Source organism: Leucoraja erinacea, chromosome 7 (assembly GCF_028641065.1).
Source record: "Leucoraja erinacea ecotype New England chromosome 7, Leri_hhj_1, whole genome shotgun sequence".
Classification (NCBI taxonomy): domain Eukaryota; kingdom Metazoa; phylum Chordata; class Chondrichthyes; order Rajiformes; family Rajidae; genus Leucoraja; species Leucoraja erinaceus.
This window is the reverse complement of record NC_073383.1, coordinates 61688703-61714860: the sequence shown is the minus strand read 5'-3', so window position 1 is coordinate 61714860 and position 26158 is coordinate 61688703. Positions and strand designations below refer to the sequence as shown.

The following is a 26158-nucleotide window of genomic DNA, read 5'->3' as shown; positions in this document are numbered from 1 at the left end:
ATGTAGTTTGTGTTTTTATGACTGTTGGCAAATCAATTTCCCTCCTGGGATGAATAAAGTTTGATCGTATCGTATCGTATCGTATCATATTGTCTCACAATTGAACAGTTTCCGTAGAACCAGGAGCACATTGTCTTCATCTGTTGCTTTGTTTGCCATTTAAAGGGACACTCGGCTGACTTTGGGATACCTGATTGGGTAGCCTCAGAACAATGTGCAATCTGCTCTGTCTTATTTCAAAGTTCACAAAATGTGCTTCAATTAACAACGAGCATTTTCTCTTGGCAGGCAGCAAACTGAAGTCAGCAACATCAGAACATGTGTAGACAATACATGGTCAGTAACAAATATCCTACTGCCAGAGATTCTTCTCTGCATTCTATTTTTTCTTCTCAGATGAATAATGCATTGCCAGGATCAGGTTTACCTCGGTTGTCACTTTTAAGATATGTGACATTCTCCTGGAAGACTTTTGGCTGTGGTATTTTTCTAAACAGCACTTCCAAAGTTAGTCAATGTCACATGGGCTCTCTCATTTCCTAGAGAGAACATATTTCCAAGGAGCCACAATTTGCTGCTCAACTTATTCTCCCCTCTGCATTAGAGAGACAAATCAAGCAGAGTATTCAAAAACAAATGCTTTAATCAAATCAGATTTCAATGAGGAATTGGTGGTACCTTGGGCACTGGGATTTGCAAGTATTGTTGATTTCCCATAAACTGACATTTTTGTCTGCTCTCGATTTCTCACAAGAGTTCACATGAAGTGCCCAGACATTTTTATTAATCTGAAAGATTTTCCCTTCCATGCCACACAGCTTGAGTGAACCATGAGATGAACTTCCTCATGATGAGTGTAGTCACCTTTTCAAGAGTATTAGGGATGGACTATAAATGCCAGCCAGCTCATGATGCTCACATTCTTAAACAATAACTAAATAAGAAAACTTTAAGGGCCTGTCCCACTTGGCCGTCATTTGCGCGTCACGCAGATGATGCGTGTCAATGCCTATATCATCACTCACCATGCGCATGTAATGCGCACCATGCACGCATCACATTCGTGTCATGATGTGCACATCGTGCATCGTGACGCGTACATGATGTAGCGTAAATTACGCGCAAATGACGGCCAAGTGGGACAGGTCCTTTAGTCTATATAGACATGGACTCGTAGGTGTGAAGAACGGCATCCAAATCAACATAAGACTTCTTACATTTCTTTTCACAACATTGAATTTTGAATTAAATTCTCCATCTTTAGATAACCTCCTTCCCCTCTCTATTCTCCCCAATACCCCCATTTCTTTCTCTCCCCCTCCTCCATTGTGCCCCACCTAGACTCATACCCATTCCTTCCTCAGCTGTCTTAATTTGCAACTCTTCAATATCTCTGTCTCACACCTTCTGCTTGAATCTCTGGCCATTGTTCCAGCCATCTGTCCATCAAACCTCCACCCCCTCACCTCTCTCCACTGCCTGCCTACTTAGTCCTTACTGTACACTTAGTCCTGCCTACTCTCTATCTAAGATTTCTACTCTCCCCCCCCCCCCCCCCGCACCACCCCCCAACCGCACAAGAAGGGAGCTGAGCTGAGCCTAAACGTCACCTATCCATGTTCTCCAGAGATACTGCCTGACTCGCTGAGTTAAGGGCCTGTCCCACTTGGGCGTCATTTGTGCATCATTTATTCAACATAATTTACACGTTGTGACGCACGACACGCACGTGATGCGCGCATGGCATGTATTATGTGCGCATGGCGCGTGGTGGCGTAGGCAGTGACGCGCTGTCGCAGTCGACGCCCCAGGATTTTTTGATTCACAAAATCTTCGCGCGCCACCTGCGTGACGTGCAAATGACGTCCAAGTGGGACAGGCCCTTTACTCAAGCACTTGGTGTCCTTTTATGCAAACCAGCACCGGCAGTTCTTTGTTTCTACTTTCTTTTCACATTGTTGCAATGTGCATGAACTATTATACATGAAAGAGACAATTGCAGCTCCCTCCTGCCAGTCTCTTCCCATGTTAACCTGGGTATATTTGCAGCCCCGAGTGAATCTATTGCATCTGGTGCACAGAATCTCTCTCCTAACAGTTATCTTGTAAATTAGGATGTCCATGTCCCTTTGAGTGAATATGGGTAATCTCTTCTCCCTCCTCCAGCCTCTTATTCGTCCTTGGGTCAATTCGCTTCTCTGGTTCTTGGGCAGCAAAGTGTTAATAGTTGTGTTAATTGAGCTGGGTCTGATCGGGATTTACACAGCCTTGGTTCCTGTATCTTGGTATAATTTCAATGCCCTCATGATCAGTTGTGTAATTTGATTTTTACAAACAACCTAACTTAGGGTTAACACTAAAAGAAACCATGTTTGAGCACTCCAAAAATAGCTGACAGTTAACTTCCAGGAGGATATATATATATATATATATATATATATATATATATGGTTTTTTTTTTTGGGGTGGTGGGGAGGAAATATTAGTGGTTCAAGTAACACAGTGCGTTCACTGAAGCAAGAACAAAAGTTAAAGTCGAAGTTATTCAAGCAATAAATAATTAATGGAAAGTATGATAAAGAATATGTTATTACATGAATTGTGTGAAAATGTTTGGAGGTAAAGTCAGGAATCTCCGATTCGGATAATAAAGGCTCCAGACGTAAACCATCTCTGCAACAGCTGTCATGGGCTAATAACCTGACTCAGCATGAGAAGGGAAGTTCTGCACACTATCACTGTACTTTTCCTACAGAGGAGTTCCAGCTCCCGTCCCTCATTCCAGACACAGATCCAACATATGCCCTTAGTATTGTCTAAAACCAGAGCTAATGGCAAATCAAAGTAGGTGTGTCATCCTCCGAGGAAATCTAGTAAATTGTTAATTAAGGTAGCATTAGAATGGTATTGCTACTTGTTAACCTACAAGTTTAATGAAGGTATTGCATTGTCCTTCCACCCATTATTTCCCCCTGTAAGCCTCAGGTTCTGATCCTCTGATCTTTGAGCCACATGCTGATAGAGACGGCGCTCTTTCCTGCCTCTTTCAGAGACTGTTTGGAGTCCAACCTGGGTAATTACTTCTACAGTTACAACATCTGCATTGCTTCTTGAAATTTACCTCAGAACTATGGAAAACATTAGAAAGGCATTAGCACACTAAGGGCAGGATAATACACCAGTGTAGCGGCACCTGCTGGTGCTCGCATGTAATCGAACCCTGAGGCTGAGTTGCTCGAACACGTGACTCTGGGATGGGTCGGGTTTTCGCGCGTTTTCTGGGCAGTGCCCAGTTAGTTGTTCGAGACCACCATTGTGGCTTGACCTGTATTCAAAGCGTTTGTCAGACTCATTGTCGTTAAACAGTTTGTGAATAAAACTTGATTCAAAAATCCGACTTTTGTCTGCATCCGCCAAATTGGTGACCCCGACGTGTCCAGGCGAAGTTGGACGAAGAAGAATATGCAGGACAATTATTTCCCCGCCGGTGCGGCTGGCACCCAGCAGGACGCAGTCAGTCTCAGATTGCCCCCCTTTTGGCCCGATCAGCCTCAAGTGTAGTTCGCGCACGTGGAGGCGCAGTTCCATCTGCACCATATTATAGCGAATGAGACCAGGTATTTCCACGTGGTGGGAGCCCTGCCACAGGAGTCTGCCACTCGTCTACTGTCCTACCTCCGAGACCCGCCTGCGATGGCCAAATACGATGCCCTTAAGGCCCTCATGCTGCACACATTCGGACTCAGCCGACAGGACCGTTTCGCCCGCTTCCTGCACATGGACAGCCTGGGAGATCGGCGCCCATCCGCCCTGATGGCCAGGATGCTTGCGCTAATGGATGGACACCGCACCGTTCCTTGAGCAGATGCCCAATGATGTCCGTTGGTCTGAAGAAGAGTTTTGGCCCGAAACGTTGCCTATTTCCTTTGCTCCATAGATGCTGCTGCACTCGCTGAGTTTCACCAGCACTTTTATCTACGCCCGATGATGTCCGCCTGATGTTTGCTGGCGTAGACTTCAATGAACCCCAGCAGCTCGCTGAGCGATCCGACGAGCTGTGGATGACAGGACGTTGGGTGGTCTGCGCCATCAGCTGCGTGCTCGCACCAGCTCACCTCCTGCCCCCTGGCAGCTACGTGAGGAAGGCACGCCCACAGCCTCCGCCGAGGTACAGCAGCAGCGTCCCGAGACTCACAGTAGGCTCCATTGGTGCTACTACCCCCTCCGCTTCGGCGCATACGACTACCATTCCGGCCGCCTTTTCCTTGTGGACTCCGGCGCGATCGTCAGCATTCTCCCACCAACCGGTCGTGATACCCGTGTTGGTAAGAAAGGCCCTGTCCTCTAGGCCGTTAACGTGAGTGACATTCGAACGTACGGTACGCGGACCCTTAACCTAACTTTCGACTCCCGCTCGTATAATTGGCAGTTTATCGTCGCGAAGGTCGCCCAGCCGCTCTTTGTAGCCGATTTCCTGCACGCGTTCTCTCTCGTCATCGACTAGCAGGGCAGCCGAATGGCCCCGCGGTCAGACATCAGCCACACTGCGCCGCGCAGCCTGCCTCCACCCATCCCGCAGCCTGACGTCGTCGCCGAAGTCGAGGGCCCATTCGCTGCCTTACTTTCCGATTTCCCCGAGCTCCTTACGCCCAGTGGGGCGCCTCCCCGCCACGGGGTTCATGCACCACATCCCCACTGAGGGCCTCCCGGTGTATGCTCGGGCGTGCCGCCGCCGTGCCGCCGGACATGCTGCGAATTGCCCGGGATGAGTTCCAGCTGATGGAGGACATGGGAATTGTCCAGCAGTCCGACAGCCCGTGGGTCTCCCCACTCCTTGTGGTCCCGAAGGCATCTAGGGGGTGGAGGCCGTGCGGGGATTACAGGTGCCATAACGCGGTGACCAGGGCAGACCGTTACCCGGTGCCTCACATACAGGATTTTTCGGCGCACCTCGAGGGCGCCACTTTCTTCTCGAAAGTGGACCTGGTCTGGGGTTGTAACCAAATTCCTGTCCACCCTGATCACATTCCTAAGACCGCCATCATTACTCCATTCGGCCTGTTCGAATGGCTTTGTATGCCTTTCGGCCTGAAGAAAGCCACGCAGGCATTCCAACGGCTCATAGACTAGGTCGGACGGGGTCTGCCTTTTGTCTTCATTTATTTGGATGACATCCTGGTGGCCAGTGCTTTGCAGGCAGAACACGTTAACCACCTTTGCCTTTTGTTCCTGCGGCTACGGGAACACGGCCTGGTAATTAACCCCGCAAACGTCAGTTCGGCCTACGTTCCATTTTATTTCTGGGACATCGGGTTACCCCGCAGGGTCCCACACCGCTACCAGCTGCTAGAGGCCATTCGGCAGTTTACCCAGACTCTGACCGTCAAAGGGTTGCAGGAGTTTATCAGTATGGTGAATTTTTACCACTGTTTTGTGCTGTCAGCTGTTGCTGTCATGCGCCCCCTGTTCCAGTGCCTGCCGGGCAAGCCGCGGGACCTGATGTGGTCCGACGAGGCGAATGTGGCGTTCGAGGGCGCTAAGGAAGTGTTGGCTAATGCCACTATGCTGGTGCACCCAAGTACGTCTGCCCCAACAGCGCTCACCGTTGACGCTTCAGATGCTGCCGTTGGTGCAGTTTTGGAGCAGTTCGTTGGCAAGCACTGGCAGCCATTGCCGTTTTTCAGTGGGCAGCTGCCGGCTCCAGAGTGTAAGTATAGTGCTTTTGATAGGGATCTCCTGGCGCTTTACTTGGCTGTCAGACATTTCAGGTATTTCCTTAAGGGACGCGCCTTCACCGCTTTCACGGACCACAAACCTCTTACGTTCGCCCTTACTAAAATCGGGGATTCGTGGACCACCAGGCAGCAGCGGCACCTTGCCTATGTCTTCGAATTCATGACTGATATTCGGCACGTAGCTGGGAAGCCTAACATCATGGCCGATGCCTTGTCCCGTCCCACCATTCCCTCAGTTTCGGCTCTCAACCAAGGCATCGACTACGGTGAGCTGGCAGCGGCGCAGCAGGCTGATGCCATTATGCCTGAATACTGCACCGCCGACTCGGACTTCTGGCTAGCCGAGGTACCTTATGGCACTGCCGGTACCCGGGTCCTGTGTGATCTCCACAGGACCTGCCCGCCGGGTCATTCTCGTCAGTTGGAGGCGACGGGTTTTCGACAAGGTGCATGGTTTATCCCACCCATCCATATGAGAGACGTCCGCCCTCATAGCTGACAAGTTAGTCTGGCACGGACTATGTAAGCAGGTGGCTGCCTGGGCCCATGCCTGCATTCCGTGCGAGACTTCCAAGGTCCAACGTCATGTATGACCTCCCGTGCAGGATTTTGCTGTCCCGGAGGGCAGGTTCCTGCATGTTAATGTGGATCTTGTGGGTCCCCTACCACATTCTTGAGGCACCACGCACCTGCTCACCATCGTAGACAAGTTCACGAGGTGGCCGGAAGCCATCCCACTTTACGATACCTCGGCCGAGGCTTGCGCCCTGGCTATGGCAACCCACTGGATAGCCCTCCTACATCACCACGGACCGTGGGGCCCAGTTCACCTCTTCCCTGTGGACGGCCCTGGCACAGCTCTATGCCACCCTGCTGCAACAAACGACAGCTTATCACCCGGAGGCTAATGGACTGGTCGAAAGGTTCCAACGGCACCATAAGTCTGCGCTGAAGGCCTGGCTTACGGGTCTGGGCTGGGTAGATCAGCTGCCTTGGGTCTTCCTGGGAATTCGTACCGCTCCGAAGGAGGATTTGGCTGCCTCCTTGGCCGGGCTCGTTTATGGCCTGCTTTACGGGTGCCTGGCGATTTCCTGCCTGCCGCCCATGGTCAGGAGGTTTTGCCCTCGGTGTTGCTGGCTGAACATGTAAACAGGTGCACACTTTGGCTCCCGTTCCCACTTCCAGGCATGGGTCGTCCGTGGTGCATGTGCCCGCGGTGTTACAGAAATGTGCATATGTTTTCCTACTCAGGGACGATCACCGCTCGCCACTGCAGCAGGTCAATGAGGGGCCGTTTCAAGTGCTGCAGGCAGGAGTTGCCACATTCCTGTTGGACGTGGGTGGCCGGGAGGAGTTCATCTCCGTCGGCCGCCTAAAATCCGCCCATGTGGACAGTGACAGCTCGGTGGTTGTAGCTACACCGCAGCGTAGAGGTCGTCTGCCGGCTGTTCAGCCCTCTCTGAGCACCCCTGTTCCCAGTTTGTTTCGCTGGTCCCCCTTTTTGCGGATTTCGCGCCCTCCCAGCCCTGTTTTGCTGGCCCCTACTGTTACGCCCACCCCGCATCTGAGAACAACGCGTTCCGGTTACACCATTCGGTTCCCTGCTCGTTTCCCTACCTAGGGTTCTAGGGGGACCAGGTAGCGGCACCTGCTGGTGCTCGCATGTAATCGAACCCTGAGGTTGGGTTCCTCGAACACTGGGAGGGGGTTGGGTTTTTGTGCGTTTTATGGGCTGTGCCCAGCTAGTTGATCGAGACCACCGTTGCGGCTAGACCTGTATTCAAAGCGTTTGTCAGACTCGTTGTCGTCGAACAGTTTGTGAATAAAACTCGATTCAAAAATCCGACTTTTGTCTGCATCCGCCAAACCAGTGAATAAAATCTAGTGCAACATAAGAAACAAAACTCATCATTTGGTGTACAGAAGCAAAATAAATGCTGAATAACAAATCAGCAAATCTGCATTTTAAGTACGCCATTACTGTAGAACATAATTCTGAAGTAAACTGGGTCAAAGGTTCAGATTTTAAAACTGTTTAGATAACAGATTAAGGATATCCCATCCTGAAAGCAAAGGTGGCATAATAACGCAGCGGTAGAGTTGCTGCCAGAGACCCGGAGTTAATCCTGACTACAGGTGCTGTCTACTGAGTTTGCACATTCTTCCTGTGACCAAGTGGGTTTTCTCCTTGTGCTCCAGTTTCCTCCCACACTCGAAAGACTGGTGTGCAGAATAGAATTAGTGTATGGGTGATTATCAGTCAGCGCGAACGCAGTGGGCCAAAGGGCCTTTTTCCATGCTGTATCTCTGAGTTGCACTGAATTAAACAATCAGTCAATAAACCCAATCGTGCAATTGAGAAGTTAACCTAGAATATCATAAATTAAGCCTATAAAGTGGCATCCAAAGATTTATTGTTGATTTTTAGTAGAAGGAATTGTTATGGTTAATTATTACAATCATCCAGGTGGTATTTTTCAGAACCTGATTAATGTGAAGGCTACACAAACATTCAAATATGCCTCACGGTCAGAAGTATTTAACCAACAGCATCTGCTACAATTTATGTTTACTCTTTAGTTCACATAAAATTCAACTAAACACTTAAGAGTGTGCATTTGTTCAGATTGCAGAAGATAATTAATCAATAATGGAAAGGAACAATTACATCATTAAGCTGAAGTTTCAGAGTAGGCTGTTCCTGTTTTCGCAGGAAAGTGACGTCTGTATGAAAGTTGAGCCTTATCTTGAAAACTTAGAGTTCTGCGTGGACAATTAATTGAAGTAAAAATTGTCAGGTACCAACGTGACTTCTAGCCTGCAGTAAGAATGAAGAAAGCACATGATGAAGTAAAACACTCAGGTCAAAAGTGGCTGTGTTTCCTTCAGTGGGTACTAGGTTAGCTCCTCAAGAGCTTAACTTCTATCCATTAATAAATTGATTACTTTAATTTAAATCTGATCTGCATTCTCTGAGTTATCTGCTAAACTATAAGTAGCTTTGAAAGTAGCTTTAGTATGATTCCAGATCCCAAATTGGATTGTTTTGGTGTATTTTCTAGGCCCAATCTACTGTTCTTGGTCTGTAGAAAGAACATTTAGTATTGCCATGTTTTCTAGATTCTTTTTGGAAGCATAACCCTTCAGTTTGCTGCACCATCCAATGTTCATTAATGGCAGCAGGGGGTAGTGGTGCCATTCTCATGCCCAGTAACAAAAGCATCCTGTTTTCTTGCTTAACTTCCAAAATGTTGAGAAAATGGAAGCCAACCAGTATGTGTCAATTTAAAAGGAAACTATTTTTTGTTTTATTTTAATGAATTTAAAATTCAGCAAATGCTAATTATAATATGCACTAACCAATGCAAGTTGCCATAAGTCTGAATTCTGTGTGAAAAAAAAATCAGATTAAGAATAGTAAGCTCTCGAAATGAATATGTCAAACTGCCACCAAATTTCAAATCATTTGACAGATTATCCTATTTATAGATTAATTTAAGCTACTTATAGATCCTGATGCAATGATTTAATGAATAGCTTCATATTGGAGAGCTATACTTTATTTTTTTTCCCCTGACCACAGCAGGTGCCTTCAATAATAGACTGGGATACTCAGAACAATGGCATAAAAATAGATGGTCAAATGTCCTCCTTCTGAGTAATACATTTGCAACAATTCCACAATAAGTCCTTAAAGGATCCGAAACAAACACCTTGGGCTGAATCAAACTTTTTTTACAACTCCACCATTCCATTTGATGACAAATTGGGACGACAGATGGCACAATGGGCTAAGTGTTTGGCTGGCGACCGGAAGGTAGCCGGTTCGAATCCCGCTTGGAGTGCATACTGCCGTTGTGTCCTTGGGGCAAGACACTTCACCCACCTTTGCCTGTGTGTAAATGTAATGTAATTATGTGAAGCACTTTGGGGTCAATGCAAGTTGACTAAAAATGTGCTATATAAATAAGATTATTATTATTATTATTAAATTGGTAAATTGATCTTACAACCAATCATTCAGATTAGTTTTTTTGCACCTTAATAATATTGCCCAACTCTGCCCCTTGGTTTATTTTCCCTGAAAATCTGCATTGATTTTCTTTATCAACTTAAACGTCAATACTCCCCTATCCCCATGGATTTCAAAAAAGATCCATGATGCCCTATTTCACACCAAATTACATTTGCTTGCCATTTGGTTTGGGTTAGATATTAGAACATTTATAAAGGGTGGCATGGTGGTGCAGCAGTAGAGTTGCTGCTTAACAGCGCCAGAGACACAGGTTTGATTCTGACCATGCGTGTTTGTCCGTATGGAGTTTGTACGTTCTCCCTGTGATCTGCGTGGGTTTTCTCCTGGATCTCCAGTATCCTCCCACGCTCCAAAGACGTACAAGTTTGTAGGTTAATTGGCTTGGTATAATTGTAAATTGTCCCTAGTATGTGTAGGATAGTGTAAGTGTGCGGGGATCACTGATTAGCACAGACTCAGTGGGTCGAAGGGCCTGTTTCCGTGCTGTCTATCTAAACTAAACAAAACTAAGCTTTGCTTATCATTCTCTGTTGGTTTCGTTCTGCAGGGCCTACAGAGTTAACATTTTCATCACCATATCAAAAGTTCTTCAAGTTGTGACCTCTTCTGATCTTTGAAAACGTTTCCAGTACTAAGCACCCCTTAAAAATATATATACTCCACAATATCAACCCTCAATACACCACCCTGAAATACAAGATTTTAATGGCAGAACAATAAAAACGCCAGTTAAAAGTGTAAGCATAAAGGTATATGAATGTGTTTATGCACAAGAGCAAGACAGAGGAGGAAATCTTCTGACTAAATTTGTCTGTAAAATTTCCTATTTGTTATGATATTTACATTTGAAAATATTTTCTCAGGCTTTTGGAGGTTTCCCATTCTGTGTTCTGTTTCATGGGTGCAATTTCCAGAAATCAAGTATACATTATAGAACACCATGTGGGATGGGAACATCTTCCCCAAGTGAAACCTCTTCTAGATTTTCCATACATTTCCACAATTATCCAAACCCACCTCATCTGCTCACCTTCATTACCAGTCTCTAAGTTCTCCCTCCTTCCTCACTGACACATGTTATGCTTCCTCCAATTGCCTAACCTATTTTTGGCCATCTTTACTATATATCCATCTGCTAGCTTTCATTTCTCAACAGTCGCACAGACTCTTGATCTGGTCACTCACAGGCAGGAACACTATTATAAATGAGGAGAATGATGCCAGGACATTAGATTTAACAAGACCTTTGCATTCTGGCCACTAGACACCAGTGTGTCTCAATTTCATCATATGTGTTGTTACCATTGTAGATAAGGACCGATTGCTAACCTGGTCTGTAGATTGCTTTACCACAAACTCATTGTCACATGGTCTGCTGAACATGAGTGAGTGGATCTGCAGCATGTCTCTGAAATGGTTAAAAATCCAAGTCTATTGCCCAGAAGATGAAGATACAAGTTTACCACTGCTCACAGGTGCCTACTTCTTTGGATTTTGACTCCATTATGTACGTTATTATAATGTTTAAATTAAAATCTGCATTTTCAGGATGTCTGTAAATAACAGTTTTCTATGTATTCAAAATATTCAAGTTTTTAACTTTTCACACTAATATAAGAAAATAATTTACGTTATTTTTCCATATTTTCATTTTTTATAATGCTCAATTTACACCAAATGTATAATAATTCATCAGGATACATATGCTTGTTTTGTATGGCAGTTTAATAATTAATCTCCGAGAAAGCATCACCTCTTCCCATTCGAAAATCTTCTGAATTAAACTATTCTCAAAGATCATTGTGGTTTGTAACATCAATAATGATTCTGTGGGTATGGACTGAAAGATAATAGAAACTCTGTAACCACAGCTAGTTCACGGCTTGTAAAGCTATTGAGTGGTAAACTGCCCAGATCATTTTTGCTCTGGCTATAGATAAAACAATTGCTAAATGCAATGAAGTTGAAATACAAATGATATGGATTGGTAATTATTGTCATGTTATAATTGAAGTAAACTGCTCTTTGATACTATTTAATTGCTGTTTGGGGATCAACAAACAGTTAAACATGTATGTTTAGGAAGGAACTGCAGATGCTGGTTTACACCGAAGATAGACACAAAATGCTGGAATAACAGAGGGTCATCTATGTTGGTAGCTGAAGGGATTTACTGATTACTTTTTGATTATTTTAGTTGCACGGATGCAGGGTGATATAAGATAGAGGTCAGTACTAGGTTAATCTAGGTACACATATTTTATAGAGAAACATTTACTTTCGTAACTACTTAACACAGTCTACCATGGAAATGTAATTTCTTGAAACTGGCCAATACTTGAGCTATGCAAAATCTCCACCTTGAAAAAATACACACACACACACACCTGATATTTAATGCTCCAACACCTCACTCTTTAACTACCAAGAAGTCAACTTGTCTAATTAAAACTAAAATAAAATCTAATTTAAGAATGCTATATATTCATAAACCTCAAGCACTGGAAATCTGAGCTAGAGGGAATTGGTGTTTGAAATGTGAAGGCAGCATAGAATGAAATACATGGGTAGAACCTGCATCAGCAGAAGTCTTATTGAAAGGGAGTGAAATATTTTCTCAAATTGCCAAATGCTTCCAAATATTAATCACTGCAACTATATGCTGGAAAGCAAACTTCACTTAAGTCCTTCGAAACAAATCAGAATTAACTACATTTACATTGAGCGAGGTCCAAATGTTGTCTTAGAAACCGTTATAAAATATTTTAAATATGCACCATTTCAGCACGTTTTGGTGTTTCAACGAAAGCAGTACATTCATTTATGGGAAATCTCACCAGCCACGTTCATCAGTAACATCTCCCAATCAGTTAATTCCTTTCACGTGGTATTGCTAAAGGGAAGGTTATTGACAAAGATAATAAATATAATCTTCTTAATAAATAGTGGGATTTCATTCGAATACATGGATGAAAATTTAAACTATGTCAAGTAGAATTAGCAAGACAAAGAAAGTTCTAGATAGAATTGTTTGGTTAAATAAAGCAGAAAAAATATTTATCCTTTGAGCACAAACTCCTCAAATGTTTAAAAGTCTTAGAATTCCACAGCATAAAATTGGTCCCTAGACCCATCAGATCCATACCAAAATTTGTATCCGTCTACTCGAGAGTGACAGTGTCATAGGGTCATAGAGACAGGTCCTTCAGCTCAACTCGATGAAGGGGCGTTAAAATGGCTAGCAACCCAGAATTCCAGCAGGCCTTGGCGGACAGAGCCCAAGTGTTTGAGCCCAGGTTCCTAAACAGACCTGTAACAAAGAGCTTGGTATGAGTCGAACACCGCCCCAGTGTGACATTACAGCTTCAACCTGTACAGTTGCCCAGTTCTGCCAAGGCCTGTAGGATCTTCCTGTTGCTAACCATTTCAACTCTTCCCATTCCCATACCGGGAATGTCCTCAGAGACCACCACTGCTAGTGTGAGACCATATGCTAATTGAAAGAGCAGCTTCACATATTCTGCATGGGTAGCCTACAAGACAACAGCATGTACAGTGAATTCTCCAAATTCAAGTAAACCATCCGAACCTCCTCCTCATTTACCCAACCTCTTGTGCACAAAATAGCTCTTTGGCCAAGTATGTCCAAGCTGACCATTGTATTTATTTATATCAAAATCTCTCGAACAAAAACAGAAAATTGCTGGAAATATTTAGCATGTGTGGCTTTATCCGTGGGATGAATAAATAGATTCAACATTTAATGTAGTAGACCTTTCCACAAAGCACATTACTACTAAAATGAATGAAGGTTGCACCATATCCCCATGACATGTGTTTCTGACAGATATTCTTCCTACATCCCAAAGACATGCAGCACATTGGTGTGGTTGGTGGAGCTTTTGCCTCACAGCGCTAGAGACCTGACCTCATGTGCTATCTGTGCGGAGTTTGCAATTTCTTCCTATGACTGCATGGGTTTCCTCCTGGTATTTTGGTGTCCTCCCACAACCCAATGATGTGCAGGTTTCAAGTTAATTGGCCACTGTAAATTGCCCCTCGTGTGAAGGTCCTTACAGGAAAAATGGGATAACATTGAACTAGTGTGAACAGGTGATTTTGGTCAGTGTGGACTGAATGGAATGAAGGGCCTGTTTCTGTGCTATATCACTAAACTAAACTGAACTGTCAGTTGGTAGGGTAATTTGCCATCGTAAATTGCCCCAAACGTGTATGTTGTGAGTTATGGAATCAGGGCGGAATTGCTTTGAATGTGGGAAGAATAAAAAAGGATTAATGTAGGATCAGTGTTAGAGGGTGTTTGATGTCAAGCCACACAGGCCAGTTTCCATTCTCAGAAACTCTAAATATCAAGATAATCCTGGGGGATGCCCTTGAGCCCATGTTGCATTCATTTAACCTGTATATCCCGTATCCTGTCCATGAATTAATTGAAATGGCATGAAGCAGGATATCATTCAATACATTTCTACAGTTTGACAATAATAGGGGCAGAGAATCCTGACACAAATTGATATTGTCAAACTGTGTTATGTATTTGAGCTCACATGTCATAATATTGTTAAAGTTGGGTTTTTGTAAGACGATTCTAATGTAGGGGGACATGACTTGAGAATTAATGGACAGAAGTTTAGGGGTAACATGAGGGGGAACTTCTTTACTCAGAGAGTGGTGGCTGTGTGGAATGAGCTTCCAGTGAAGGTGGTGGAGGCAGGTTCGTTTTTATCATTTAAAAATAAATTGGATAGTTATATGGACGGGAAAGGAATGGAGGGTTATGGTCTGAGCGCAGGTATATGGGACTAGGGGAGAATACGTGTTCGGCATGGACTAGAAGGGTCGAGATGGCCTGTTTCCGTGCTGTAATTGTTATATGGTTATATATGGTACTGCCAACATTCCAAAAAGTCAATGCATGAGGATTATATTGAGATTCAGGAAAGGGAAAGAATTTCTGATGGGAAATAGCTGTTAGAGTCTTAGAAGTAGTATTGAATGTAAATCACCATTTCCAGAGTGATCTTTGCTCAACAAATAATTCCACGATTTCCAGCTCGGTTGACCCTCTTTAACAGCTTTCTTGACAGATTAGGGTGCTTCCCCCACTTTATATTTCAAAACAGCATCTTTCAATCTACTGTGATATATTGGGAAGAGCTCAACAGTAAGTCTTATATTCGAGAGAATTTCCAGCATTAACTGTTTTGTACTTGTATGACAACAACATTTAATATTGAGAAAAAAATCCCAACTCACCCAAATTTTAATAAAATCTATGTTTGGAAAAAATGAATATTATCCATTTGAGATCTGGTAACCCAAAACATATAACTTTGTCGGCACCAAAACTTGGCGACACTTGTGTACTGCCTGGGTGTGGTCGGCTGCATGGTTTTATCGGGTTGTATGCAAAACAAAACATTTCACTGTACCTAGGTACATGTGACAATAAAGTATAATTGAAACATTGAACCTACCTATTCACTACAATGCTGCCTGACCCATTGAGTTACTCCACCACATTGTGTTTTGCTCAGTGTTATTCATTTGTTTGCTTTTAAAAATATATAGTTAGATTAAATCCCACTGAGATTCATTATTTTGGTGATTGCTTGTAACATCTGGAGAGTAAAATAACACATAATGCTCTTCTGCCCCCTCAACTAAAGGAAAGTAGTTTTTAGCGCTTCTTCAATAAAGCAATGCCTCTTTAAATAAAAACAGCTGTGGAATAAATTAAATGTTAGATCAGTACAGTGCTCAACTGAGCTTCTTTCACCTGTGAGAACGGCCTGAATACATTTGCATCTGTGCCACTTGTGATTTATGGCAATCTATACACTCCACATTTTGACATAAACTTTGACAAGTCGCAGAAAGATTTACAAGAAAGTAACTCATACCCTGGTATTATCCATCGCATGAGGTTTATAATCTTTCTCATTCTAAAGAGATAAGTGGCAATTATATTCAGTTGAAAGGCTTAAGGGTCAGCAACTCTTTTTTTTCTCAGAACAAAATTCTCACTGTATGTAATGGCCTGACTTTGGCAAGTGTGCCAACAATGTTCTAACTTTTAAAACCAGTTTGTTATGCTTGGCTTGTCTGCACCTGTGGTATTAAATCAGCAGAACTAAATCTCTCTATATTGCTTCTTTAGCCCCTGAACACCGTAACTATGCAACACAATACAGTATATACTTTGCAGGCCTACAATTACAATTAACGTGCTTGAGTACAGTAAGTCTCAGTTCATTTTATAGCATATCCGTTCATGATGCAGGATGTTTTAAAGTTATGCTAACACTGTTCCAGAATATAGGCAGATCTGTTTGAAGCCAATTCTACTGCACTACCGTTGAATATCACCATACGCCCTCAGGAAATTACTGTAATAATTTTTCTTGTGAAATTAATTCAAGGGTTTCACTGATTGAACACCCTCGGTAGGTTTTTGTTTTCGATTGTTCAGGTCAGCACTCATGTTTGTTATCAGGGTGACACACACAACCCTTGCTAGTCATCCCACCATAATTCTATTGGTGCTTGTCGAGAGTGTATCCTTGGCATGTCTGTTAATTCATTCAATGCCAAAAGATGTGAACATGAACTCATAGGTTGTTTTTTTTTGGTCAAAGAGTCATTACAGTCAATCTTGACAGAATTTGCAGAGTTAGTTGGAGTTTGAACAGCTCAAATAGCTGAATTATCCAACAGGACATTCTCAGGAAATACTAGTTTCACAAAATCAACCTCACTTATCACAGGAATTATGGACTGGGAACAGGAACTAAGTGTAAAGCACAAGAGGCTCCTTTCTCCAATGGGCATGAGAAGATTACACACTTCCCCTGTAACTAGAGGCTTCATCAAACAAACATTAACCTCAGCATGAATTGAATGACATGATCTTTATAAGGGATTTGTTGGTCTAAGTGACATAACATTTCATGAAATATTTTATCCCTTCCTTATATTGCTTATTATTGGACCATGTGCTCTCTTATGGGTACAGGAAAAAAGAAAGAATGAAACAAGAAAAGTTAGATTATGATCTGATAACATTACTACTCGGATCTGCAAAGGCTTGATTGCATTTTATGTGCATTATTCAATTTGACCACGATTAAATTCCAAAATTAACTCTAAACATCCATGCAATTATTTTTAAAGTGTGATCCTTGAACTGTTACGTCAGAAATAAAATAACCAACTCCTTGTCTTGTTGTTCCACTGCTGTGAAAGGATAACTGAATAAATTCCCTTCACCTCATGTCATAAAGTTACATGAGAAAAATGCCCTCGTTGCCAACTTGATTTCATATTTTATTATGTGTACAACAATTACATGTTTTGTGATCAGTGAATTGTGACTAATAATCAGTTAATGGATGGATAATAACATTTTGTACTTTTCACTGTCCTAATTTGGCCCCTTTTCAAATGCCACACAATGTAATAGTCATAAATTGTCGTTAATATGGCTTCCAGGCAATGATGAACTGTATGTTATCATTTTAAGGATTTGTGATACATCTGATGCAGATTGAGTGGGACTTTGCATTGCTCAGTAAAAATAAGGGCCAAATGTTTATCTGTACAACAGATGCTGCTTTTCAATGGCTTACAGGTGGACCAGGGATTATAAACGGAGCATTGATTAAATCAGTTCACCTAATCACTGACTAATCATGTTGGTTAGGTTTGCGTACACTTAACAGATTTGAGAAAGGTTAACTATCCTGATTTAGCCTGAGAAACTGGTTTTCAGACTGTAATCAGCGCAGAAATCTGCTGTTCGTTGCTTAAATCCTTTCCTCAGACTGGCGATTAGCAACTAAATTTTTGTTTTGATTAATGATGCATTGAGTGTAAGCAGCTTTGAAGGGAAAAACAAATCTGCACCTTTTTCTACTGTGTATTACATGTCAGGTTTCTACCTCCCCCATCAGCTGCTCAACAAGCAAGTCAGAAAAACGGTGTCACAGCATGTGGGTAAAAACATTTTCCAGGCTGCGCAGGACATCTTCATCTACTCAGTGATAATTAATTCTCTGAATCACAGGTGATGTCCTAGCACAGATTCTTCCAGGGGCTCCCAGTAGGCCTATAAAACAGGACTCCCTCCGAGGCCTGTTAGTGCGGATCAGGTGGTAATATGGAAGGACAGATGAGCTTTATCTGACAGATGGCAGAATGACCTGGAAAACCTGCCCCCTTTTCTGGGATCAGACAGCAGCTGACAGGTATTATTTCATACAATAAAGTCAGAAAGGAATCACTGGGGCCCTCACATTAATCTGAGGCAGCAACCAAGCATGCATCAGCGATGTCAGAAAAACAATCTCTCTGGTTTTTAAAAGGAACATGCACTTCTTTCCTAATTCTTTCCTAGTTTTTAAAAGGAACATGCCCTTCAGCCTAATGCTCCTGCAGGTGTGAGGGATGGATTTGATTCTTCATTTGCGTGAGAGTTATAAAATACACTCTTGATAACATAAACCTTTAATGTTAAAATATTTGGATCTAGGATATTATTTCTCGAACATCTTTTCTTAATATTACATTTTTACCTTAGTCAATGGAAAGATTTTAAATTAAATCAAATTATCGTTCAACCACCAAACAAGAACTGGATGTACTAGGCAAGAAATTAAATGCTCAAATGTTTTACATTCCATGCAATAGAGTCAGAAAGTCAGAAAGCACAGAAATATGCCCTTCAGCCCAACGCATTCAGACCAATTAAGCTGCCCATTTACACTAATCCAATTTACCCGAACTGAACCTATATCTCACCAAAACATTCCTATCCATACACCTGTCCAAACGTAACTTAAATGTTGTTATTTCACCTGCCTCAACCACTTCCTCTGGCAGCTTGTTCCACATGCGTACAGTGTGAACAAGTTTCTCTTCAGGTTCCTATTAAATTTTATTCCTCCTTAAACTAATATCCTTTAGCTCTTGATTCCCCAACCCCAGGTAAAAGACTGTGCATTCACCCTATCTATTCCCCCTTTATTTACACACCTCTAAATGATTACACCACAGTCTCCGATACTTCAAGGAATTAAGTCCTCGCCTGCCCAACCTGTCCCTATAATTCAGTACCTCAAGTCTTGAAAATTGCATTATAAATCTTTTCTACACTCTTTTCAGCTTAATGACATCTTTCCTATAGCCAGATGACCAAAATTGAACACAATACTCCGTGCAGCCTCATTAATGTCGCGTACAACTGCAACATAACAAGCCATCTTCCACATTCATTGCTCTTTACTCAATACTCATTGGTCAGAGTGACAAATGTCTTCTTCCACACCCTGTGCACCTGTGGCGTCACAGTTAGGAAACTGAAAATTAATCATTAGAAACAATTGTACATCTTATCCCCCAAGCGTGCTCTGGTAATTTCTCTCACTGTTCTTCATAAGTATGTAACCAGTAGACATAACATCAATCAGCATGCAATGATCTTTAGGCATTGCAACTGCACTGCTGTCACAATAATACAGGTTCCAGAAATCTTGTATGCATCAAATGTAGGACAGACCACTCCTGGAAGGTATTGTATTGGCCAGTGTATGTTCAAACCCCGGTTATGTTTCTAACCCCGTGTAAGGAGGAACTGCTGGTGCTGGTTTAAACCGAAGATAGACACAAAAAGCTAGGGTAACTCAGCAGGACAGCAACATCTCTGGAGAGAAGGAATGGGTGACGTTTCGGGTCGAGGCCCTTCTTCAGATCCTCTCCAGTCCTTTCTCCCAATAAACATTTAAACAAAAGCTATCTGAACTGTGAGACTATAGATGGGAACAAACACATTTGGGGTATTGCATTCAGGATATATTAATGCAACAGTACAGTTCACAGTTAAATTTTTTTGAACAATTAATTTTGTGCATTGGATATCATGTAATAAAGAGCAGTAATCTCCGGTGTTCATAATCAAAGCATGGATGCTTTGCTCCATCTTGCTCGGTGTCAATTGAAGAATGTCCAGGCCACTAAATATATTAAATATAGCAATGCGCATACCTACAATCAGAGCCTTCATGGACGACCTGACTGTCACCACTGAGTCAGTGCCAGGAGGCAGGTAGATCCTGCAGGGGTTGGAGAAACTAATTGGATGGGCAAGGATGAGATTTAAGCCATGAAAATCAAGATCACTGGTGCTGAAGAAGGGCAAAGTCATGAACAGGTTCAGCTTCAGCATCGAAAGGACACTATTGCTATTGAGGGAGTGCAGCGTAGGTTTACAAGGTTAATTCCCGGGATGTCGGGACTGTCATATGCTGAGAGAATGGAGCAGCTGGGCTTGTACACTCTGGAGTTTAGAAGGATGAGAGGGTATCTCATTGAAACATACAAGATTGTTAAGGGTTTGGACGCGCTAGAGGCAGGAAACATGTTCCTGATGTTGGGGGAGTCCAGAACCAGGGTGCCACAGTTTAAGAATAAGGAGAAAGCCATTTAGAACGGAGACAAGGAAACACTTTTTCTCAGAGAGTGGCGAGTATGTGGAATTCTCTGCCTCAGAGGGTGGTCGCGGCAGGTTCTCTGGATGCTTTCAAGAGAGAGCTAGATAGGGTTCTTAAAAATAGCGGAGTCAGGGGATATGGGGAGAAGGCAGGAACGGGGTACTAATTGGGGATGATCAGCCATGATCATATAGAATGGTGGTGCTGGCTCAAAGGGACAAATGGCTTACTCCTGCACCTGTGGTCTATTGTCTATGGTCCAATCCCAACTGTCTCTGAAAGGCCAGTGAAGAGTCTTGGCATGGTGTTTAACAGCATCCTGAAGGATACAGAATCAGTCCAGGCAACCTGCCAGGAGCTGGAGAGCTGGTTGAGAGCAGTGGACCAGTCGGGGCTTCCCGGCAAGTTCAAGGCATGGATTTACCAGCATGGTATCCTGCCAAGGATACTCTGGCCACTGCTTGTCTACGAAGTCCCAATATCCATCGTAGAGAGATTGGAGAGGAAAGTCAACAGCCTTCTCAGAAGGTGGCTGGGACTGCCCAAGAGCCTTAGCAGCATCGCCCTTTACGGAAATAACACCAAGCTCCAGCTGCCCCTGAAGTCCCTGGAGGACGAGTTTAAGGTGACTCGGGCCAGAAATGGTGATGCTGTACAGGGACTCCAGCGACCCCAAGGTGGCTCAGGCATGGGTGGAGGTGAAAACTGGGAGGAAGTGGAAAGCCGGAGTAGCCTTGCTGCAAGCGGAGTCTCGGATACGCCACAGAGTCTTGGTGGGAGCAGTAACTCGAGGAAGAGCTGGCCTGGGAATCTTCCCAACTCTCCAGTTTGACAAGGTCAAGGGGCAGGAGAGGCGAAGGCTGGTCGAGGAGGAAGTGAGGGCAGCGGTGGAGGAGGAGAGGTCTACTAGAGTGGTTGGCTTGAGGCAGCAGGGAACCTGGACAAGGTGGGAGCAGGCATGGACCGAAAAGTCACATGGACTGAGCTCTGGCAGGCTGAACCACAGCGCATCAAGTTCCTGGTCCAGGCAGTGTATGATGTCCTGCCCAGCCCATCGAACCTCTTCATCTGGGGCAAAGCGGAATCTCCAGATTGCCCACAATGCTCAGGCAAGGGGACATTGGAACACACCCTGAGCAGCTGCCCAAAGGCTCTTGGGCAGGGCCGGTACACCTGGCATCATGACCAGGCTCTTAAACCCATTGCAGAAGCCATCAGCATTGGAATCAGCAGTTGCAGACGAGCATGCCCCACCACCCCGATGATCACCTTCGTGAAGGCCGGAGTGCAGCTGACAAGAACCACAGCAGCCGGGAATCCATCAGGAATTCTTGCGACTGCGCAGGACTGGCAGATTTCTGTAGACCTGGTGAAACAGCTGAAGTTCCCACAGCACATTGCTACAACCACAATGAGGCCAGACATCCTACTGGTCTCAGAGGCGACCAAACACATCGTCTTGTTGGAACTAACAGTGCCGTGGGAGGACCGGCTGGAGGAGACCCACGAGAGGAAGAAGACCAAGTACGAAGAGCTGGTCATAGACTGCCATAAGTAGGGATGGAAGACAAGGTGTATGCCCATCGAGGTTGGCTGCAGAGGTTTTGCAGGACAATCGCTCTACAAAGCCTTGAGTGCACTGGGCATCAACGGAGTGGAGAGGAGAAGAGGCATCAAGAACACTACAGAGGCAGCAGAGAAAGCCTCGAGATGGCACTGGATCAGGAGAGGAGGTCCATGGGGTGGAGCGACTGCCACCTGAACACGTCGTGGTGTGGTTAACCACAGCTGGGTCACCTGGGTGAGGGTGTCTGATGTTGAAAGGCCCGAAACACCCAATGACCCCAGGTTACATCACTGATGATGTGTCCAGGAGCATCAATAGATGTATTTTTATCAATCATTGGATTTCTTAATTGTATCATTGAACAAATATGGGAAAGAGCTAAATAACTGAATTTGTGCACTGTCCCTCATTGATATAATAAACATTTAATAAAAACTATGTGAATTGCAAGGCTATAGAGGAGCCCAAATGCAGTTGAACCACTGCAATAAGGATATGTGACCGTGACTCTACAAACGCATGTATATTTAAATTTCTGCAAACCATCTTACTCAAAGTAGCCCCTTGCATTGTTTACATCCATCAAAGAGAGCTCACAGGATATTACCTTGATTTCTTATCCAAGTGATTGTACCTAAGATTGTACATGCCTCCATCAACAGTGGAGCGATTGGAGAACTACCTCAGTGTTTTGTGTTTATGTCTCTGGACTGGAACTTACACTCAGAGTCTCTGACTTGCCGACTGTATTCAGAAGCTTTACTCTGCCAACGGTACAGCATCTGCAGAAGTTTCATATAGATTTTTTTTCATCATTCAAAGATGGCTCAATATCATTGTTTTAATGCCATGACTGCTTTCGTCCCGTTGATGTATGATATTGAGGAATTGTGGTGCTGATATTAATCCTCTATGACTGTGAACAGAATTAAGGGCCTGTCCCACTTAGGCGATTTTTCAGCGGACTGCAGGCGACTGTCAATTTCCCGGCAGTCGCTTGAAAAACTGTGAACTGGAACGGCGACTGTCAGAGTGGAACACACACGCACACACAAACACATCGCAAAGGCGGGGGACAGGGAAAGCGGGGGAGCGCTGTCTGACATTAACACGGTGCAAAGCCAAGGTGATACAGACACACACCGCAATGAACAGGAAGGTTAAGACGGCTGGCATAGTATCAGGTCAGTCCTTTAAAAGAGGGGGAGGGGGGTGAGGAGGGGGGGAGGGGCGAATGAAGGAGAAGGGGGGAGAAAGGGGTAGAACGAGTGGAGACACTTTTAAGAAGCCAGCCAACTTTTTAAAAAAACAGAGATACATAGCTGTGAAGTTTGGTGGGCATTTAACATTACTGGTCGGTTATCCTTGGTTCTGAAAACTTACGTTGCTTACGTTTTTTCGCCAATGAGCCAATGAAAATGACTGGTCAGCAATGGTGATTAACTAAAACTACCTATGACTACCTCGACTACCCATAACTACATGGCGACCCCACTACAACTGCACCTACGACTATAGGATTATCGATTTTTTCCAGGGCAACCAATTTTTGGACGCAGAAAATTTCTCAACATGTTGAAAAATTTGCAGCGACCATACTGAGGCCGCGACTAGTTCCCAGAATGCGGGTACTCCTCTCGACCATGAAGGCGACTCACCAGAGACCATCATCGAACATGTGGCAACCATATTGCGATCATGTGGCAAGCGCTGAGTCTCCTGCACTCGCCTAAAAGTCACGTAAGTGGAGCAGGCCCTTTAAGATCACAATCCCTTGGACTGTACATATTGGAGGGTCCCAGATATCATCTTAAGCAATAGGACCACAAGGGGTTACAGACATAATTGAATTACACCATCTTTATTATGGTTAGAATGAATGCTGACTCAAACAGTACTTACATAGACTACAGAACACTTTACTCAAGTTTATATTTTAAATAACCTATATACAACTAACAGAATATTGCATTCCTATCAGAATCCGCTCTCCCTAAGTTTTTTTTTTAACTTTTGTTTCTTCTTTCACATAAGATTGAGAAAATAGTATTGGAAACACTTATGTACATTAAATATTTCCTTGGTTCAATGTTCTCTTCTGAATTTAAAACCGAGAAAGTACCTGACAGCACAAAATCTGTGCATTCTGAACATAGATTTTTCAAATCACTCTAAACTGGAGGCTCAGTATGGTTTTATGAGCATGGGTACTCCATGGCTTTGCAATACACTTACAGAGACCACTGAAATGAATATGGAACCATCTTGAATGTTGAAAAGATCATTGTAATGTGTATACATTCTACAGGGACACATTCTTCCTTAAATAAATAAATATGAGTGCATATGAACTGTTTGATTCTTAATAAATTAATGTTTGAACTCATGGAAAATTACAATTTCTAAACAACTCACATTCAGTTTGGGCAGCTTACAACCTAGCAGTATGAATACTGATTTCTCTAACTTCAAGTAACATTTGCACCCCCTCTTTTTCCGTCACTACCTCACCCTAAACTGTGTACTAGAATCAAAGTCGTCTTGTTGAATCTCATTGTCTGGAACTCGTTTTCACCTAGAGCACAGCTAACAATGCCTGATTCCATTGTTACTTTTTTGCATATCTTTCATTCATTTGTTCATCTATATCACTGTCTATATCTCTCGTTTCCCTTTTCCCTGACTCTCAGTCTGAAGAAGGGTCTCGATCCGAAACGTTACCTATTCCTTCTCTCCAGAGATGCTGCCTGACCTGCTGTTATTCCAGCTTTTTGTGTCCATCTTCGCATTCAGTTTAGTTTAGAGATAGTTTAGGTTAGAGAGTTAAAAGCATGGACACAGGCCATACAGCCCACCGGGTCCACATTGACCACCCATTCACATTAGTTCTATGTTATCCCAGTTACGCATCAAGTCCCTACACACCAGAGGCAATTTACAGAGGCAAATTAACTTACAAAATCACACATCTTTGGGATGTGGGACGAAACCAGAGCACCCGGACGAAACCGATACAGTCACAGGGAGATCATGCAAACACCACACAGACAGCACCCAAGGAAAGGATCGAACCCGGGTCTCTGGCACAATGAGGCAGCAGCATTACCAGCTGTGCCACTGTGTCACCCTAATGTCTATTCCGATTCATGAGGCATTTGTTGGTCTTCTGGTTCTAAGAGAGTTGGCAAATTCCTGTGCCTCATTCTGGTAGATGCACTACATTTATAAACCTAGCGGGCATCACCAGGCTTGGTACCTGTGCTGATGTCACAGAAAAAATAAAGAATGATGTATACAGCTACACATTCACACCTTTGACTGTGAGAGACCAGGATCATTTTACCTTCATTACCCGGGGCAATGAGAGCCATTGCAATATCCTTGTTCCATCCAAGACCTCTGGAAGTGTTGCATTTGGAGCAATAAGAATAGAATATTCAAATAGTTAAAGTCTTAAAGGTTATGTTAGTGTTATCTAAACAGTTTGAATTAATAACACGTCTATTATTTATAACATCTGCTTTATTTATTGAGAGATATTTTTATTCTTATTTTATATTTTAATGGCACTGTTGCTGGTTCAACAATTTAAAAGCAATGCATTATTTGCTACACTGATGAGTATTTGGCAGGTTTATTCCCTCCTAAACAATATAGGTCCTATACTATTGCTGGTGACTATTGCTGGTGAAGGAAGAAAATTATAATTACTTTATTTTCAATTTTCTAAACGGCATGAGCACTACATTTTATGGCTCTGCAGGAGTTTAATTGTATTTTCATTACCTGAATCCTGAGCTTTTCCTGCCGACTGTAATTATACTGATTTTCAAATTCTCCCACTTCTCCCAACCAAGAGAACATTTATCATTTTATGGATCCTATACGTCTTTCTCAAAACAAACACATTTCTTTTTGATATCAACCATTCCCAAAAAGGGGATCATTATGAAGTATATGGAAAATAGCAAGCATTCCCTCTACCATAATACCTCCAACAAATAGGTGTCCCAAAATATGTAAATTCTCCAGTGAAGAATGAGAAGCACGTTTACTTTCATTGATATTTAAACCCCTCGCAGAGATATAAATTGTGTTTTCACAAAAACAAATTTCCAGTGCAGGAGTTATATAATGTCAGAAGTCACTTGCATTCTAAATTTCTAATGTAATGGTAAATGGCTTTCAAACTTCATAATAGCAATTTGATTAGCATAGGGCTTTGGGGGTCTGCAGTAAGCACAACCAAATATCCTCAGAAGCTAACGTCCAGTCACAAAGCTTACTACTTTCTTAGAGACAAAGAACAGCA

At 43.4% G+C, this 26158-nt stretch overlaps 1 protein-coding gene and 1 pseudogene across 1 annotated transcript in view; one reads left to right on the top strand and one right to left on the bottom strand.

Annotated features, from left to right (window-relative positions):
• LOC129699053 (rho GTPase-activating protein 15-like) overlaps positions 1 to 26158 on the bottom strand; it is a 688053-nt gene that overhangs the window by 340398 nt on the left and 321497 nt on the right. The window lies entirely within an intron of this gene.
• Positions 20401 to 22898, top strand: LOC129699051 (uncharacterized; annotated as a pseudogene).